This window comes from Manis pentadactyla, chromosome 4, assembly GCF_030020395.1.
Source record: "Manis pentadactyla isolate mManPen7 chromosome 4, mManPen7.hap1, whole genome shotgun sequence".
NCBI lineage: Eukaryota > Metazoa > Chordata > Mammalia > Pholidota > Manidae > Manis > Manis pentadactyla.
In genome coordinates, this window is record NC_080022.1 from 158,850,935 (window position 1) to 158,867,947 (window position 17,013).

General features: G+C 39.3%; 1 non-coding gene across 1 annotated transcript; it reads left to right on the forward strand.

The window, feature by feature from the left end:
- The first annotated feature begins 1,380 nt into the window (after window positions 1-1,380).
- Window positions 1,381-1,487, forward strand: LOC118909453 (U6 spliceosomal RNA). Its single transcript, XR_005023655.1, has one exon. It is a non-coding gene; the product is annotated as a U6 spliceosomal RNA (small nuclear RNA).
- Window positions 1,488-17,013: the final 15,526 nt, after the last annotated feature.

A 17,013-nucleotide genomic window follows, 5' to 3' on the forward strand; every position in this document is an offset into this window, starting at 1 on the left:
TTTTGTTTGTTGAGGTACGTGAGCTCTTTATATAATTTGGATGTCAATCCCTTATCAGATATGTGATTTATGAATATATTCTCCCATACTGTAGGATGTCTTTTTGTTCTATTGATGGTATCTTTTGCTGTACAGAAGCTTTTCAGTTTGATAGAGTCCCACTTGTTCATTTTTGCTTTTGTTTCCCTTGCCTGGGTAGATATTCTGCCTTGTACATTTAAATACATCTGTTTACTTTACATTTGCCTGGCCATGTATCTGGATGTGAGTGCAGCACCACATGCTTTCTTCCTGAGGATCATATTGGTATTGTATCATTGTCTAATAAAATTAAATGTTGTTGTGGAAGAACCTAAAGCTAGTCTGGTATTTTCCTTATGGGGAGCTTGATTCTTTCTCCTGCATATCATAGAAATCTGTCATTATCTTTGAAGTAGCTTTACTAGGATTTGTTCCATTGTTGATCCATCTACATCAAATTTCCCTGGGATGATTTTGGGGCAAATAGCAGCTGTGAAAGCAACACAGGTTTTTATTATTCCAGAATCCTGATATTAAAACAGCAGAGCCTCAATATCCTGGATGTGATCTTACACTATAATTTTATAAAACACTACCACTGGAGGAAATTGTGCAGAGTGTACAAGAGCTCTCTACTGTTTCTTAGAACAACTGCATGTCAACCTATAGTAATTTCAATTAACAACAACAAAACAAAACACTCGACCGGGATTCAGAAGACAGGCACACTAGTGTGTCAACATTACTACAAATCAGCTGCATCTCCTTTGGAATGTCACTTAAGCCTTCTCAACCTCAATTCCAAAATTATGAAATAAAGGAATTAAAAAAAAACAGCGATAGAGAGCAAAGTAGATACCCACAATCAACATTTACAATAAAACCAGATAGCAACGTTTCCCCTGGACCCCAACAAGCAAGGGCTGCATGGCAGAGCATCTGTAAAGGAAGAGGTGTAGGGAAACAACTGAGGGATCTGAAAGGAAGAAACTAAAAATGGCCAACAGGTATTCTCTGGAAAGTGTGGCAGACTAATTCAAAAATAGCGGCTGAAATTGAGAGTGATTCTTTCAATGCAATGCAAGGAGGGTGAATGCAAGAAGCTTAGAGTCAAAACTGAAGGTACTGGGGCCGTCTCCATCACAGGAACTCTCAGAACCAACAAACCAGAGCCTCCTTCCAGCAGACACCCCACAAAGAATAGAGACGGCTGGGAATGGGATCGAGAACTGATCCGGATGAGACAACAGAGGCAAAGGAAATAGAAGGGACAGGCAAAAACGATGTCAGCTAGCTCTAACAGCTAGTAAGCCTCAGAAAGCAAGAAGACACATTTCTGAATACTATATAAAAACAACTGTGCTCGCTTCGGCAGCACATATACTAAAATTGGAACGATACAGAGAAGATTCGCATCGCCCCTGCACAAGGATGACATGCAAATTTGTGAAGCGTTCCGTATTTCTTTGTTGCTTTAATTGAATTAAACCTGACTTAAAAGCCTCAAACAAACAACAAAAAAAAAAACAACTGAGAGGGGGATGAATGAATCATGTCCCCTCCTAAAAATTCACTAAAACTTCTTTCATATAAAAATGAGCCACAGGGGATCAACAGAGGTGAGGCTTAGAACCTCATCCCCCCTATTCTGAGAGAAATCTTCTGCATACGTGGATGTTTTATTGCCCTTGCACCCGATCATCTACATTTGCTCTCTTACAACACTGAACTATGTTTTCTACCTTTATCTTGTATCTACCTACCACTTCAGCATTTTAATAAAAATAATAATAATAAAGAGAGAAATGTGGTATCCACATATAAATCAAGTATAAAAATCAAATGAGTATTCATATTTGAACTGTTTATAGTTCATAATGCATGAGCAAAACCAAAAGTTTCTGTGATGATTGCCCTTGTACTGTTCACCATGTAACTTATTCACTATGTAAGAATTTGTTCTCCATGTAAGAACTTGTTCGTTATGCTTCAGAAGATTGGAGACTGATGAAAATTAGGCTTGGGGTGGACTAATGATTGTGCATTCAGCATTGACTCCCCTATACAGAATTTTATTGTTGTTAACAACCATTTGATCAATAAATATGAGAGATGCCCTCACAACAAAAAACAAACAAAAAAAAAAACCAAAACAAAACAAAAAAAAAAAGTACACACTTCCAATTGTAAAATAAATAAGTAACCACGATGTAATGTATAGCATAAGGAATATAGTCAAAATATTGTAACAACTTGGTATGGTGATAGCTGGTACCTAGAATTATCATGTATATAAATGTTGAATCACTGTGTTGTACACCTGAAACTAATGTAATGTAATACTGTGTGTCAACTACCCTTCAATAAAAAATAATTATCTACAAAAAAAAAAAAAAATGAACCACAGAAGGAATATAACAACAAAGCAAAACTGAGGGAACAAAACAACAGCAGACTCACAGACTCCAAGAAGGAACTAGCAGTTACCAAAGGGAAGGGGAGTGAGGAGAGAGGCAGAAGGGAATTAAAGGGCATTATGATTAGCACACATAATGTAGGGGGGACATGGGGAAGGCAGTATAGCACAGAGAAGACAAGTAGTGACTCCATAGCATCTTACTATGCCAATGGACAGTGACTGCAATGGGGTATGTGGTGGGGGGACTTGATAATACAGGTGAATGTAGTAATCACAATGTTGCTAATATGAAACCTTCTTAAGAGTGTATATTAATGATACCTTAATAAAAAAAAAGTCACAGAAAAATATCAGGGGAAAAGACCATGCAAAGTTATTATAAGAAATAAAAGACTAAAGAGCAGAATAATATCCCAAGGACAATTAGATCACACCAGAAAAACATGTCTACCAAACTAAAGCTACAGCCTAGGAGTTCTGACTCCATCCGACTTCTCCCACTTATTACAAATAAAAACTAACATCTGAGAACTCTGAAGAGAGAACAACAGGAGGCAGTTTGAGAAAGAAAGTAAAAACAACCAACATGGTTGGCTCCCTGATATTTTTCCTTCCATAGCTACTGCTTTAGATTCTAGAGTCCCAGAAGTGTACAGGGCACATGGACAAAAAAACTCCAAGAAAAGTTCTCTCTTTAGGGCCAGAGGACTGGGAAACGGGGCCACTGTAGGACTGAGAATATGTAAGGAAGTCCTCATTTTGTCTCCTTTGTCTTCTTCTTCTTCTGGCCCTATCTCAAGTAAGGCCCTGGTCATGGAGCCACAACCCTGCAGCAGCTGCACAGGCACTGAAAACTCTAAGAAAACCTCTCTTGCCAGAGGACGTGGAGAAACAGGTTCACAGGCTCCAAGTAGTGTGGGCCTAAGCCCCATGATTTTCTTTCTCTCTCTTGACTTGCACTACTTTGGTCCAAGATAGACCCAGTCATGAGAAGTTCATGACAGCACAGGAAGGCTGAAACCCTGGCTTTGTAGCCAGAACACCAAGGAAAAGGACTTCTAGGAGCCAGACAGCATATCTCACGGAGAGAAGGGATCCTTCAATGCAAAGCCAGAACTGAGTTGAAGCAGCATAGCAGATGCTTTGGGAACCGAGGTACCGTGTGGACTGCACCCAGGCCCCAGGTTGGCCCCTAGGTGGTGCACACGTGGCACAGACCCAAATAACACTGCAAAGGCTTTGAAACGCCTGGTGACACTGGAACCACACGTCACTACACATGTCAGGACTTACAGGGTTAACTGACAGCTAAAACAAACAAACAAAAACAAAATTAACATTCTCCAGAGGATGCTGACAGGACTCAAAGTTTCACAATATAATATTTCTGCAAGGCAATCCAAAATTACTCAACGTCAAAAAAGAGGAAAAAAAGGGACAACTTCAACAACTTGCAAGGAAAACACAATCAACAAATATCAACTCTAAGATGAGGCTATGTTGAAATTATCAAAAAAGACTTCAAAGTAGCTATTATCACCATTTTCCCAAAGTGAACACCTTTGAAATGGGGAAGGCATCAGTTTTCAGAAAGAAATGAAAAGTTTAAAAAGAAAAAAAAAAAGAACCAAATGGAAAATGTAGAGCTGAAAAATACAAATGGAGATTAAAAATCCACCAAAGGGGCTCAATGGTAATGAAAGAGGGATGTCAGTGAACTTGAGGATAGAGCAATAGAAATTATCTAATCCGAAAACAGAGAAAAGATCACTTCGTGGCTGAGTTCATACATGGTCAGAGTTTGCCTGGGAGACAAGGTATCTGGTCCTGACAATCTGAACTCACCATCTTCCCACCTCCCCAGGGCCTCATGTCTGTGTGTAGGGGGCTTTTGGGGGCTGGGTTCCCTTCCCTCTTCTGCTTTAAATGTCACCCCTTGCTGGAGTAAATGGGAGGTGACAGGAGCTCAAGGGCTCTGTGGTCTCTTGGCTTCCCTGGAGAATTGCCCTGGTTTTGTGTTCCTTATCTAAGGGCGTTCATTCCTGCTTTAATTTTGAGGCTATTTTACAGATTCACTAAACTTTCACATCTGCCCTTGGTTAGGTGCCTGCCCTCTCTCCTTGCCATATGTTATCTATGAGATGTCCCTGCTTATGCAACCAGACTTCTTTTTATCTTACTCTTCTAAAAATTGCCTTATTCAAGGTTAAGAATATGTAACTGAAGTTCATTCCTCTCCCCCCAAAAAATGCTCCAAAAAGTGACTTGGCCACTTTCCCCCAAGATTTCCACCTCTTATAAACTTAAGCATTCTTCCTTGTAGCCCAGATTTAGGTGCAAAGTGTTATTGCTCTGTTCTTTCTTTTTTTCATCTGCCCTCCCAGCTCACCCAGCCCCTATCCTGTTCCTTCCCTCTAGCCACGTCCTTCTATCCCAAGAATGGATGGGGAGGAAGGAGGTAGAAGCCACAGCATCAGTCTGGAGGAACTTCTCATGGAGGAACTCAGATTATCTGTGGTGTGATCAGATAAGCACTGGACCAGGGGCCAAAAAATCTGGATCCTTACCATGGTTCTGCCACAAACAAACCATGTAACTTTGAACAGGACATAAAGTCATGGCATGTTGAAGCTCTCTGAAGCCTTATTAAGGTCATCTAATCCAACTTTATAATTTCACATATACAGAGACTGAGGCCTGGAGACATGATATAACCTGCTCCAAGGTACTAGATTGGCTAATGGCATAGCTGGTCTTACACAGAGGACTATTCAACCAAAGCTCTTTCCATCAGCCCTTGCTGAGTGCCTCCTTTTCCTCATCTGTGTAATGGCCACAATGAGGATTATAGATGAGAACAAATGAGCTAATGATGCTGTAGGAATATGGAAAATAGAAAGTAGTATTCAAATGAGAGGTTATTGACTTCACTGACAATTCCCACTGGAAACTGACTCACTGCTGTACCCCAGTGGAAGGTCAGAACCCCTGGTAGCTCTAAGCTGGCTCATCCACCTCTCCTGGGGCCTGTAAACTTTTAATGGAAACACTGGGCAGAGAGCCATAGCCACTGTAGCCAATAAGTCTCACTGGAACCACTTTAAAAGTTGTTTTGTTTGAAAATACCTGCAGTAAATACCAAGATTTCACCAACAGATGTGTTAAGAGATGTGGGGTTATGGATGGTTTATCCTCTCCCTTTCTCTATTTTACAAATTGATTATAATTTAATTTACTGTTTCGTATAATGTAATGTATTGTTTTGTATAAATTACTTGATATAATTTGCATCATACCTGGTCTTTTGTGGTCATTCACCAAACTTTTAAGTATGGAATTAATAATTTGAAATGAAATTTAAAGAGTTACTGTTAAAGAGAGGCATGTCTGGGGGCACCTCTGTCCTCAATGCTGGGAATACAAATATAAGACATACATTCTGCTCTCAAGGAACTCACAGGCTGATGGGGAAAACAGACCCAGAAACAACCCATGTGCTTGCTGCAGAGGAAGCAGCTGGCCTAGGGGAAGGCTCAGAGGCTGAAGCCTGAGATATGAACATGCCTAGGAGAGAGGAAAGGCTTCCCAGAGGAGGTGACATCTGAATAAAGGGAAAGTTCATGCATGTAGGCAGAAGTATGTTTCTGGCAGGGAGAACACAAGCCCAGAGATGATGACACAGTGTACACCCCAGCAGCCCTGAGTGCCTCAGCGAGGCTGGAGCACGGGGGAAGTGGCGGGAGATGAGGGTGGGTAGGAAGCAGGGATCAGACTCTAGAGGACTTTGAGGGCCCAGGTTAGTGAATTTAGATTTTATCCTGTAGGACAGGAGAAGCCAATGCATGACGTTATGCAGGAGAATGACGTACAGATGAAGGTCTCTCTGGCAGCAGGAGAAGCTGGAATGGGAGACATGGGAGAACAGGCACAGGGGGAGCGGCTCCTTTGTTTCTTCATACTCCATCTCATTTCGGAAAACACTTAATGAAGGCAGTTAAGGGCCTATAACTTTGCCTGTGGCCCTGACTCCACCCATCCCAGCTTCAGATCCCTTAAATATGTGAGGATGGTGAAGAAAATTGACAATTTTCTTGTCAGAAAGGAAATTTCCTTCTTGAGAGAAGGAAAAGGAGATGGGAGCTAAGACGAGAAGGAGGAGGACAAAAAGTTAATTTAAAAAATTGGAGTCACAGCCAATGAGACAGCTGTGACCCATGGCTCAGTGATACCCAGACAGTGGTGCAATGACTGGAATGCTCTTGGCCTTTAGCTCATATGCCAAGATGGCCCCATGGCTTCAGTCATTGTGTGTGTTCTGATACCATCTCACTCAAACGCTGGAAGTGAGGAACGGGGAGTGAGACACAGTCCTTCCCCTCCTGAATCTCTTGCCTTTATTCATGGAAAAGAAATCTCAGAACTCCCCAGTGAGTTCTTCTCAAGAACAAACTGGGTGCTAGAGGAGTTTCAAGAAATGCCTCCAATCTTCTTGGGGAAAATTGTTTTCAATCTACAGTTCCAATCTCAGCCAAAACACCAATTAAGTGTAAGAGACTAATGAAAGGACCCTGCAATGGACTCTCCAAAAATTCATATGTTGAAATCCTAACTCCCAATGAGATGGTGTTAGGAGGTAATTAGGTCATGAGGGTAGATCCCTTATGAATAGGATTTGTGCCCTTATAAAAGTGACCAAAGCTCTCTCATGCTCCTTTCACCATGTAAGGATACAGCAAAAAGATAGCATTCTACAAATCAGAAAGTGGATCTCAATCTCACCAGATGCTGAATTGCTGGCATCTTGATCTTGGACTCCCCAGCCTCCAGAACTGTGAGAAATAAATGTCTGTTGTTTACAAGCCACCTAGTCTATAGTATTCTGTTATAGCAGCCAGAACTAAGAAAGACTTCTATTGCCCTCTTTCCTCAAATGTCTAATGATCCCTGCCTAGGCATTCATGGGTAAGAAGCTCTGAGAATTGAAAAAACAAAGATGTCCACACCCACCACTCCTATTCAACATCATACTGGAAGACCCAGCCAGTAAATTAAAGCAATAAAAAGAAATTAAAAGTATAAAGATCATCCCTATTCTCAGAAAACACAATTGTCTATATAGAAACTCCACTGATGGACAGTGACTGTAATGGAGTATGTGGTGGGGACTTGATAATGGGGGGAATCTAGAAACCATAATGTTGCTCATGTAATTGTACATTAATGATGCCAAAAAAAAAAAAGAAATCCTCTAAGGAATCTACAAAAATACTCCTAAAATTAATAAGTGAGTTTACTGAGATGGCAGTATACAGTCAATGAACAACTGAAGACCAAAATGTAAAGGGAAACACTAAAAATAGCTCTAAAAATGAAGAGCTTAGGTATAAATCCAACAAATGTGTAAAAGGTTTGTATGCTGAAAAATACAAAATGTTTATAGAAGACCTAAATAAATGGAAATTGTTTAATCCCTCCTTCAAATTTAAATGATAATCTTGCCAGATAAAGTAATCTTGGTTCCAGGCCCTTCTGCTTCATCGCATTAAATACATCATCCACTCCCTTCTGGCCTGTAAGGTTTCTGCTGAGAAGTCTGATGTTAGCCCGATGGGCTTTCCTTTGTATGTTATCTTATTTCTCTCTCTGGCTGCTTTTAATAGTCTGTCCTTATCCTTGATCTTTGTCAATTTTATTACTATATGTCTTGGTGTTGTCTTCCTTGGGTCCCTTGTGTTGGGAGATCTGTGGATCTCCATGGCCTAAGACACTATCTCTTTCCCCAGATTGGGGAAGTTTTCAGCAATTACCTCCTCAAAGACACTTTCTATCCCTTTCTCTCTCTCTTCTTCTTCTTCTGGTATCCCTATAATGTGAATATTTTTTCTTTTGGATTGGTCACACAGTTCTCTCAACATTCTTTCATTCTTAGAGATCCTTTTTTCTCTCTGTGCCTCAGCCTCTTTGTATTCCTCTTCTCTAGTTTCTGTTTCATTTATTGTCTCCTCCACCATATCCAACCTGCTTTTAATACCCTCCATTGTGCTCTTCAACAATTGGATCTCCAACCGGAATTCATTCCTGAGTTCTTGGATATCTTTCCATACCTCCATTAACATGTTGATGATTTTTATTTTGTACTCCATTTCTGGAAGAGTCATAGGGTCCATGTCATTTAAGTCTTTCTCCGGAGTTATATTAATTTTACTCTGGACCAGGTTCCTTTGGTGTTTCTTATTTGTATATGGCGCCCTCTAGTGTCCAGAAGCTCTACTCTCTGGAGCTGTTCAGCCCTGAAGCAATGTCGGGGGTCGCAGGGGAGTGGTATTGTTGCCTGGGGGGAGGAAAGAGCTGTTTCCTGCTTACCGGCTGCTATGCCCATCTCCACTGCCTGAACTAGTGGGCCAAATACACAGGTATAAGCTTTTGTCCCAGAGCAGCCAGATATGGATCCCTGCTTTCCACAAGTGGCTGGAATCTCAGTCTCTCCAGGAATTCTGCCTGTATTAGCTTTCCAACCCCATAATCATGCAAGTTCTTCAATATGTGATTAGATCAACATTTGGTGGTACATCCATGCAATGGAATATTATTCAGGATAAAAAGCAGTGAACTATTGGTACATGCAACCACTTGGGTGAATATCAAAGACACTATGCTGAATGAAAGAAGCCAATCTCAAAAGGTTACATACTGTATGTTTCCATTTATATGACATTCTCAAATAGACAAAACTATAGTGATAAAAAACAGATCAGGCACAAGAACAGAGCCACAGACCAGTGGAACAGAATAGAGACCCCAGATATTAACCCAAACATATATGGTCAATTAATATATGATAAAGGAGCCATGGACATACAATGGGGAAATGATAGTCTCTTCAACAGATGGTGCTGGCAAAACTGGACAGCTACATGTAAGAGAATGAAACTGGATCACTGTCTAACCCCATACACAAAAGTAAATTCAAAATGGATCAAAGACCTGAATGTAAGTCATGAAACCATAAAACTCTTAGAAGAAAACATAGACAAAAATCTCTTGGACATAAACATGAGCGATTTCTTCATGAACATATCTCCCCGGGCGAGGGAAACAAAAGCAAAAATGAACAAGTGGGACTGTATCAAGCTGAAAAGCTTCTGTGCAACAAAGGACACCATCAATAGAACAAAAAGGTATCCTACAGTATGGGAGAATATATTCATAAATGACAGACCCGATAAAGGGTTGACATCCAAAACATATAAAGAGCTCACGCACCTCAACAAACAAAAAACAAATAATCCAATTAAAAAATGGGCAGAGGAGCTGAACAGACAGTTCTCCAAAGAAGAAATTCAGATGGCAAACAGATACATGAAAAGATGCTCTACATCACTTGTCATCAGATAAATGCAAATTAAAACCACAATGAGATATCACCTCACACCAGTAAGGATCGCCACCAACCAAAAGACAAACAACAACAAATGTTGGCAAGGTTGTGGAGAAAGGGGAACCCTCCTACACTGCTGGTGGGAATGCAAATTAGTTCAACCATTGTGGAAAGCAGTATGGAGGTTCCTCAAAAAGTTCAAAATAGAAATAACATTTGACCCAGGAATTCCACTTCTAGGAATTTACCCTAAAAATGCAGCAGCCCAGTTTGAAAAAGACAGATGCACCCCTATGTTTATCGCAGCACTATTTACAATAGCCAAGAAATGGAAGCAACCTAAGTGTCCATCAATAGATGAATGGATAAAGAAGATGTGGTACATATACACAATGGAATATTATTCAGCCATAAGAAGAAAACAAATCCTACCATTTGCAACAACATGGATGGAGCTAGAGGGTATTATCCTCAGTGAAATAAGCCAGGCAGAGAAAGACAAGTACCAAATGATTTTACTCATATGTGGAGTATAAGAACAAAGAAAAACTGAAGGAACAAAACAGCAGCAGAATTACAGAACCCAAGAATGGACTAATAGTTACCAAAGGGAAAGGGACTGGGCAGGAGGGGTGGGAAGGGAGGGATAAGGGCAGGAAAAAAGAAAGGGGGCCTTACGATTAGCGTGTATAGTGTGGGGAGGCATAGGGAGGGCTGGGCAACACAGAGAAGACAAGTAGTGAGTCTACAGCATCTTACTACGCTGATGGACAGTGACTGTAATGGGGTTTGTGGGGTTTGAATCAACACATGTATTAAGATTCATAGAACTACATACCAAAAAAGTCAACTTTATGTAATTTAAAATTTAAATCTAAAAACAAAATAAGCTATAAGGATAAAGACATTTTCAGATATGCCAGGTTTTTAAAATTCACCTCCCACATACCCTTTCTCCAACAGCTACCAAAAGATGTGCTTTCATGCTATCTATCATGATGAAAGAAATTAGCAAGAAAGAGAAAAACATGGCATCCTGACATGAGAATCAGTGCAAGGAAAAGACAAGGGAATCTTCTATAGTGATACTGAGCAGAAGTGCCAAGAAGATAGCTGTGCAGCAGATCTAAGAAGCAACCCGTGCAGTTTGTAGTAAGAAAACATAGAGCTCCTGGAGGATTGATAGCAAAAGAGAAGTGGAATAAATAGCTCATATGGTGTGTCTGAACATAAAGAAGATTTTAAGTTCTGGTGGAAATGTTCAGAATGAATTAGTATACAGAAACCTAAGTAAACAAAAAGGAACACTTATGAACTCCAGGATATACAAAAAGTTGAAACGTATAGTTGACCTATCAATATTAATTGTATTATCCTGATAATAAAAATGTTGGACCAGTGGCATACCAAGTGCAGCATGCTGGGAGTAGTCTGTCCCAAGGGGTTCTCTCTCTGCAGTTTACTTAAAAACAATAATAAAACTTAGTAAACTCAGCCTAGTTTTCATTGTTACTGTGCACTAGCAATTCGAAGTAATGTCATTGATAAAATACTCCTTTCCCCATCTTGCCAATGGATTTCAGCCCCGGACAAGTTCACTATGGATGCAATGAGACCAAAGAAATGACAGTGGAACGTTCTTGGGGTGAAAAGGTTTATACCCAACTTTATTACCACGGTGGCATGTCAATCACTAGAATCCCATCCACTCAGAGCAAGTCTGCACGCAGCAAGCCAGTCTCTGCCTCTGGGCCTCTCTGCCCCAGCAGCCGTCTCAGTCTCTGTCCTCGGTGCTGCCACCACTCCAGCCTCTGCTCTCCTGCCATGTAGCCGTGCAGCAGTCATGCCACTGTGTCACCCAGAGCACTGGGCAGAGCTCTTTATATACAGAGTCAATAACAACTTTTTGCCTACACATGTGTGGTGAGCTAGCCAGCCAGGGCCAGGTGAGAATCCTGGCCATAGGAACCTTCACTTTATCCACATCCCCAAAATCTTTTGTTTACTTTATAAATAGTTTTACTATCGAACTTTAATAAAGTCTTGTGTTTAGAATACAAAATATTGAAACAGTGCAAACTGCAAGGTGTAATATATTTGGTTGGTAAGCACAAATTTTAGTTCATACATAATGTCTTACTTAATTTGAATAACTTGAAATGTATTCTTCCTTTCTAATTATTAACTTTTTAAAACTAAAAAATGAATCCAGAAAATTAAATGTGGCATTAGTGGCATGAGCAGTAATTTCCTAAACTGGACCTTTTGGAGACATTTCAGTTTTAAACAAAAAAAACCCACTTAATACTTATTGGATAATTATTTAGCTAAAATATTATTGTAATAGACTGAAACCAAAGAATGAAAGTTCTATAAGTAGGTATAAAAACTCTTAGATTAATAGTTGTACTTTTTTTGTCTTATAGGAACTTGGAAGAACTTGCATCATTTGTAATATTGTTGTGAAACCAGCAATTGATTCAGATCGTAATTATTTTGAATTTCATTAAAAACTTGAAGTGTAGTACCCATGCTAGCATGAAACAATATTAGTCCAGTGTAATTCAATAAGGAAGATGGAAAAAAGGAAAGTATGGCTCTATTAAAAAATATATAATAACTTCAAATTAATATAATGAAAATGGCCATCCTGCCCAAAGCAATATACAGATTTGATGCAATCCCTATCAAATTACCAACAACATTCTTCAACGAACTGGAACAAATAGTTCAAAAATTCATATGGAAACACCAAAGACCCCAAATAGCCAAAGCAATCCTGAGAAAGAAGAATAAAGTCGGGGGGGAGGGAAATCTCACTCCCCAACTTCAAGCTCTACTACAAAGCCATAGTAATCAAGACAATTTGGTACTGGCACAAGAACAGAGCCACAGACCAGTGGAACAGATTAGAGACTCCAGACATTAACCCAAACATATATGGTCAATTAATATTTGATAAAGGATCCATGGACATACAATGGGGAAATGATAGTCTCTTCAACAGATGGTGCTGGCAAAACTGGACGGTTACATGTAAGAGAATGAAACTGGATCACTGTCTAACCCCATACACAAAAGTAAATTCAAAATGGATCAAAGACCTGAATGTAAGTCATGAAACCACGAAACTCTTAGAAAAAAACATAGGCAAAAATCTCTTGGACATAAACATGAGCGACTTCTTCATGAACATATCTCCCCGGGCAAGGAAAACAAAAGCAAAAATGAACAGGTGGGACTATATCAAGCTGAAAAGCTTCTGCACAGCAAAGGACACCATCAATAGAACAAAAAGGTACCCTACAGTATGGGAGAATATACTCGTAAATGACAGATCCGATAAAGGCTTGACATCCAAAAATATATAAAGAGCTCACACACCTCAACAAACAAAAATCAAATAATCCAATTAAAAAATGGGCAGAGAAGCGGAACATACAGTTCTCCAAAGAAGAAATTCAGATGGCCAACAGACACATGAAAAGATGCTCTACATCATTTGTCATCAGATAAATGCAAATTAAAACCACAATGAGATATCACCTCACACCAGTAAGGATCGCCACCAACCAAAAGACAAACAACAACAAATGTTGGCAAGGTTGTGGAGAAAGGGGAACCCTCCTACACTGCTGGTGGGAATGCAAATTAGTTCAACCATTGTGGAAAGCAGTATGGAGGTTCCTCAAAAAGTTCAAAATAGAAATACAATTTGACCCAGGAATTCCACTTCTAGGAATTTACCTTAAGAATGCAGCACTCCAGTTTGAAAAAGACAGATGCACCCCTATGTTTATTGCAGCACTATTTACAATAGCCAAGAAATGAAAGCAACCTAAGTGTCCATCAGTAGATGAATGGATAAAGAAGATGTGGTACATATACACAATGGAATATTATTCAGCCATAAGAAGAAAACAAATCCTACCATTTGCAACAACATGGATGGAGCTAGAGGGTATTACGCTCAGTGAAATAAGCCAAGCGGAGAAAGACAAGTACCAAATGATTTCACTCATCTGTGGAGGATAAGACAAAGGAAAAACTGAAGGAACAAAACAGCAACAGAATCACAGAACCCAAGAACGGACTAACAGTTACCAAAGGGAAAGAGACTGGGGAGAATGGGAGGGTAGGGAGGGATAAGGGCAGGGAAGAAGAAAGGAGATATTATGATTAGCATGTATAATGTGGGGGTCGGGGGAAAGGGGAGGGCTCTGCAACACAGAGAAGAAAAGTAGTGATTCTACAACATCTTACTATGCTGATGGACTGTGACTGTAATGGGGTTTGTGGGGGGGACTTGGGGTAGGGGAGAGCCTAGTAAACATAATGTTCTTCATGTAATTGCAGATTAATGATAACAACAGAAACAACAACAAATATATATATATATATATATATATAATGACTTCAACATTACATAATTAATGAAAAATACCTTTTTTTATTATTGAAGTATAGTTCATAAACAATCCTATATTGGTGTCAAGTATTCACCAGGTACCCACATTATTAAATCCTCACCCTCACTAGTGCAGTTACTATCTGTCAGCATAGGAAGATGTTATAGAACCATTGGCTATATTCTCCATGCTGTACTACCATCACTGTGACCAATTTATATTACTGTGGGGCAAATGGAAGTTCCTATGGCCAGTATCCTCACCTGAACCTAGACTACGTGATGATGTAATTGGCCTACTGCTAGGCTATTGTTTCCACACCTGTAGGCAATGAGTTATTATTGACTGAGTCACTATATAAAGAGCTTCGCCCAGTGCTCTGGGTGAAGGCAGAGATGGAGGTGGATTATGGACCTGCAGATTGTTGGATGAAGACGTGATTCTGGTGCTCAACCTATCACCAGGAGAAAAAAAGCCAAGTACAGACCTTTTTACTGTAAGAATGTTCCATTGTCATTTTTTGATCTCACTGAATCCATTATGAACTTGCCTAGGGCTGAAACCCTCAGGCAAGACAAATATGACTGAGAATTTTTGTGCCCCTCTATCCCACTCACCCTCCCCACCCACCCACCCACCCTAACCCTTCCCCCATGGTAACTACCAGTCATGTCTCAGTGTCTCTGAGTCTACTGCAACTTTGTTCATTTTCTTTTTTGTTTTGCTTTTAGATTCCATAAATAAGGGAAATCATATGGTATTTGTCTTTCTCTACCTGGCTTATTTCACTTAGCATAATACCCTCTAGCTCCATTCATGTTGTCGCAAATGGCAGGATTTCTTTCTTTTTCGTGGCTGAATAATATTCCATTGTTTATATGTACCACTTCTTCTTTATCCATTCACCTGTAGATGGACACTTTGGTTGCTTCCATATCTTGGCTATTGTAAATAATGCAGCAATAAATATAGGGGAGCATGTATCTTTTTGAATCAGGGATTTTGTTTTCTTTGGGTAAATTCCCAGAGGTGGAATTACTGGGTCAAATGGTATTTCTATTTGTAGTTTTTTGATGAAGCTCCATACTGCTTTCCACAGCAGCTGCACCAATTTACATTCCCACCAACAGTGTAGGAAAGTTCCCTTTTCTCCACATCCTTGCCGACACTTGTTGCTCCTTGTCATTTGGATCGTAGTAATTCTAACTGGTGTGAGATGATATCTCATTGTGGTTTTAATCTGCATTTCCCTGATGATTAGCAATGTGGAGCATCTTTTCATGTGTCTGTTGGTCATCTGTATTTCCTCTTTGGAAAAATGTCTGTTTAGGTCCTCTGCCCATATTTTAATAGGGTTATCTGGGGGGTTTTTTGGTATTGAGTTGTATGAGTTCTTTATGTATTCTGAATGTTAACCCAGTGAAAAAACTTTTAAGAAATACAAGTTGGTACATCCAAAGTACCTACACTAGAAACAGCTTTTCTTTTAGTGAACTGTAATTTAAAAAAAATTTTTTTTTACTGGCATTATATATATGAAATTCAACAAAAGAAAATTTTTGCTCTGTGTTTCTTTTCTGGCCCTTTTTATTTGATTTATCTCATGGTTATTAATGAAAATTAAGTTGTCATAAAGTAGGAAGTGTCAAAAGAATTATCTAACCCAGGTGTAGATTTGCTGGCATGCCTCTAAACTGGACGTTGAGTCCATAGAAAGTGTTAATAATTATATTTGGAGAGTGAGAAGAGGTTGAGTGTACACATGAGTATTAGGGAGAGGAGCCAATAGATTATCTAGAGTCTCAACTGAAATAGAAGGATGCTTTGGGGTGTAAATGTGATAGCAAAGATCACTGTAGAAGGTGCGGATTACTCTCTCAGAGCAGTGAGATTTGGACAGGTGAGGACATGGAGCAGAGAAATGCTATCTTTTATTTAGAGCCAAGTAGTAAAACTTGACTTATACTAACTGTGCATATATTGCTTAGAAAAGAAATAATTACAAAATCAAAAGAACTTAAGGATGGAGAAGCCAGTGTAAAAAGACTGCACAGTCAGCTTTAGACACATTTAATTATACAATATGGAAACTATAGTTACAGAATATAAATAATATAAACCCTGATAAAAGGAAAAGCAACAAATGTAACAAAATTTGGATACTGATAAAGGGAGGGAGTGTAATTGTGCTGACCACCTCAACTTTTACAGCAGGGAGTCAATCAATACTGCCTAAAATTGAAACATGAGGTTTGGAAATTCAATGACTTAAACCTCCTTATGGTTTTATGGTTTTCATAATCATTTTTCCTTAACCTTGGGGGGATCTTTTAGTAATTGCTATCTCCTGTGGGGGAAAAAACACTTAAAGTACAGCATTTCCTTCACATGTACTTCAATTTCTTTGTCTTTTATTGAATTTGATTAAAATTAAGCTTACATTTTGATAAGATGTAGAGTAGGGATCAACTTTTACAAAAATCATCTGTCTAACCTTATAACACTTTCACTCATTTATTCATTAAGCATGGAGAGATATTCAAAAGAATGTTTACCAGAGTCTCTGTTTTCATACATTCTAAAATGCAGATTTACTTTTTCACATATAAACAACTTTGAAATCCAGTGAGCGCATGCAGTGTGGCACCTTCTGGTAAGATAAAGAAAGTGCAGGCATCAAAATTCATAGCTGGGTATCAGTGCCTTGGAAGAAAAGTCCAGAGATGAAAGCTGAGCACTCTTTTAAGAAATAGTGCATCACCCACACTCTTGATGCAAAAAGATTA